Source organism: Pinus tabuliformis, chromosome 7 (genome assembly GCF_031772625.1).
Source record: "Pinus tabuliformis cultivar Carrire ecotype Pingquan chromosome 7, CPIR1, whole genome shotgun sequence".
Lineage (NCBI taxonomy): Eukaryota > Viridiplantae > Streptophyta > Pinopsida > Pinales > Pinaceae > Pinus > Pinus tabuliformis.
In genome coordinates this window covers 1472739641-1472744111 of record NC_142293.1, presented here as the reverse complement: position 1 = coordinate 1472744111, position 4471 = coordinate 1472739641, and positions in this window count along the sequence as shown.

The following is a 4471-nucleotide window of genomic DNA, read 5'->3' as shown; positions in this document are numbered from 1 at the left end:
TTCTTAGTTCTCTTCTGATAAACGAGTACTCAAGCCTGGCAACCAAATGCTTCTCGTGGTATCTTGAGCTCAATGTATGTGCAACCATCTATCAAATCCTTTGTTATGCTATCCTCAAGAGAAGCGCTTGCAGAGAAAAATGTTAAATCAATATGATCTGGAAATATGATAGTTGTTAGGAGATAATATATTGAACTCATTATCCCCTTATTGATTCCGAGGACAAGCTGGACCTCCAGCAAAGTCTGGTTGTCTCAGTCCAGGACTTTATTGAGCAAGCCATAGAAATCCAAGATTAGTTGAACAGTGTTGAAAAGGCTTGCTATCAAGGTGTGGAGAGCATCCAGGAACAGAACTGAAAGTTTGACTACTTCACCAGAAAGGCTCAGCAGGTCAGGAGTGGCAATCTTAGTCCATCAATCAATATAAAGCATTTGAATAAGATTTGCAATGCATCGCTCTCTATGTGAATTATACATGGATTATCATGAAGCTGGAGAATTTCATAGGATTCTTGAAACACATGAAGAATCCACCCTAAGAAACAAAACCTTACCCTTCTCAGTGACTAGTCTATGAAAATGAGCACTACTGCACTTCTCAGAATGTAATGATTATGAACACTCTAGTCCATCATAAGCAACAAATTGATGTTTTAGGCAAAATAATCCAGGTTAAGAAATATGGTTAGCAATCTCAACAAAGGATCTCACTATGTTGCTTCCAACCATAGGATGTCAGTGAATTCACTGCAACAATACTTCAAAGAGGAAGATATTGTCTACCAATTAATGAAAGATATTGACCTCGACAACCAAGACTCTTATCCTTCCAATAGTGGACAAGAAGAATCCAACAGTTGTGTTTCTAGTAAACCTTTACATTTTGTAAATTAATATGAATTCTAGGTGTTTTCCTAAGACTTTTTACCTGCAAGGAATTTTGAAATACTATAATTGTGGGCATCTATAAAACTTTGTTTTGGCATATTTGGACTGACCAGCTTACTTTGAAAATCATGCAAGCGGTCTTTATGTAGTCCTTGCTGTCTAGCTCTATACAAACTTTTATAGCATAAATTTTCATAGTTCTCGTTTAAAAAAAGAAAGGAACTATATTTCTCTGGTAAACATACACACACATCAGTGTAGAGAAATCATAACCAGGAATTATATAAGCATTAAGAGATTTGCATCTTAATTTATTTTCCATCTCTTTTTGTGCTTATTAAATCCAGAGTTAAAATTGATTGATCATAGTAACAATAATCATCTATATATTGCAAAACAAGTAGAAGAGTTATTACCCTTTAGCCCTCTAACCATTGCTTACTTATCTTCAACGATAACCATTCAATATATCCATCCGCTCAATATCCATCTACGGGCTTGTCAATTATTCTTATAATAGTTAAGGATACAAATTGGATAAGAAGGATACAACTTAGGTAAATAAGAAATTGAGGCACAAAACCTAAGGGAGGAAGCCCCTTTGGTCACTGATTGGGAGCTATTGAAGAGCATGACAAAAGCCCAATTTGACCCAATCAGATATCAAGAGAACCAACAGATTGTATGGCACTACTTTAGCTAGAAGAAAGGACAATGAGTGTAGTATTTCACAACAAAGCCTCAAATGCTTGGAAGTGTTTAGACAAAGCCAAAGTCTTAGAAGAAAAAAAAAGTACTAGGAATATTTCAAGATCTGCTTCAATTTGGATAGGGAAGCTTCAATAGTTATGAGGTGTTTTCCTAAGACTTTATACCTGCAAGGAATTCTGAAATACTATAACTATGGGCATCTATAGAATTTTGTTTTGGCATATTTGGATTGACCAGCTTACTTTGAAAATCATGCAAGCAATCTTTATGCATTCCTTGTTGTCTAGCTCTATACAAACTTTTATAGCATAAATTTTCTTAGTTCTCTTCTAATAAACGAGTACTCAATCATGGCAACCAAATGATTCTCGTGGTATCCTGAGCTCAATGTATGTACAACCATCTATTGAATCCTTTTTTATGTTATCCTCAAGAGAAGAGCTTGCAGAGCAAAATGTTAAATCAATATGATCTGAAAATATGATGGTTGTTAGGAGATAATGTTTTGGACTCATTGTCTCCTTATTGATTCTAAGGACAAGGGGGACCTCTAGTAAAGTCTGGTTGACTCAGTCCAGGACTTTACTGAGCAAGCCATAGAAATCCAATATTAGTTGAACAATGTGCAGAAGGCTTTCTATCAAGGTGTAGAGAGCATCTAGGAACAAAACTGAAAGTTTGACTACTTCACCAAAAAGGCTCAGTAGGTCAGGAGTGGCAATCTTAGTCCATCAATCAATCTCAAGCATTTGATTAAGATTTGCAATGTATCACTCTCTATGTGAATTATCCATGGATTATCATGAAGTTGAATAATTTCATAGGATTCTTGAAACACATGAAGAATCCACCCTAAGCAACAAAACCTTTATGTTCTTAGTGACTAGTCCATGAAAATGAGCACTACTACACTTCTCAGAATGCAATGATTATGAACACTCTAGTCCAGCATAAGCAACAAATTGAGGTTTTAGGCAAAATAATCCAGGTTGAGAAATATGGTTAGCAATCTCAACAAAGTATCTCACTCTGCTACTTCCAACCATAGGATGTCAGTGAATTCACTAAAACAATACTTCAAAGAGGAAGATATTGTCTACCAATTAATGAAAGATATCGACCTAGACAACCAAGACTCTTATCCTTCCAATAATGGGCAAGAAGAAGACAACAGTCGTGTTTCTCGTTGACCTTTACGTTTTGTAAATTAATATGAATTCTAGGTGTTTTCCTAAGACTTTATACCTGCAAGGAATTTTGAAATACTATAATTGTGGGCATCTATAAAACTTTGTTTTGGCATATTTGGACTGACCAGCTTACTTTGAATATCATGCAAGCAATATTTAGTATTCCTTGCTATCTAGCTCCGTACAAACTTTTATAGCATAAATTCTCTTAGTTCTCATTTAAAAAAAGAAAGGAACTTTATTTCTCTGGTAAACATACACACACATCAATGTAGAGCCATCATAACCAGGAATTATATAAGCATTAAGAGATTTGCATCTCAATTTATTTTCAATCTCTTTTTGTGCTTATTAAATCCAGAGTTAAAATTGATTGATCATAGTAACAAAAATCATCTATATATTGCAAAACAAGCCGAAGAGTTATTACCCTTTAGCCCTTTAACCATTGCTTACTTATCTTCAGTGATAACGATTCAGTATATCCATCCGTTCAATATCCATTTACGGGCTTGTTAATTATGCTTATAATAGTTAAGGATACAAATTGGATAAGAAGGATACAACTTAGGTAAATAAGAAATTGAGGCACAGAACCTAAGGGAGGAAGCTCCTCCGGTCACTGATTGGGAGCTATTGAAGAGCATGACAAAAGCCCAATTTGACCCAATCAGATATCAGGAGAACCAACAAATTGTATGGCACTACTTCAGCCAGCACCTATTACTGGATGTGATAGATCCATTCAACAAATTTGGCATCTTTGTTTGCTTCCCTTTCATCAGGGAAGGACTCTTCCTGTGTTGATGCAAAGGTAGGGCTACATTAATTGATGCCCATGACTATAACCTCAAGGATGCCTAAAAAGAGTTGATAAATGGAATTGTGAAGACTTATGCTATAGTTGCATTAAACATAACCTCAAGGATGCCTAAAAAGAGTTGATAAATAGAATTGTGAAGACTTATGCTATAGTTGCATTAAACATAAGGAATACTGTCATCCCATGTACATGGATGTTTAGAGTCGTACATCCTATTACACCTCATATTGCATTAGGTTTCACCTTGTGATTTTCATCACACATGAAAAACACTTGCAGGATGGCACTGAAGGATTACTTGATAGATACAAGGGCATCGTTATGGTGCACACACTTTCCTTGACACATTTAAGGATTGCTTGCATGGTACATAAATTGTTATATCAAAGCCATGAAACAAGTATAAGTCATGTTATAACTGAACCAATTCTCTTATTATCCGGCCAAAAGCATGCAGACACTCTCACACTGATAGAGGGATCTAGAGATGGACAGAGAGACTCAATTGTCACAAGTATCTAGATCGAGTACTAACTTTGCAATTGAAGTTTGCTACATATTGCAAGAGTTGCACTCTCGATACATTTGCAAAATGGAAACCTATTCTGTCAACTGTTTTGGGGTCTTGGCTTGATATACCATATGGGAACAAGTCTACGAACATCAGGAAATCCTCATGACCATTTGTACCTATAAGAAAGAGCGATTAAATAAGACAAGAGCTAGGTGAGTTTGTACTGTCATGGCACATGAAATCAGGGTGAAAATGTTGATGCTTAATATATCATGGCAACTCTGACTTTTGATTACCACATTAAAAATCAAAATCTTTTAAAAAGTCTGGCTAACAATCCATT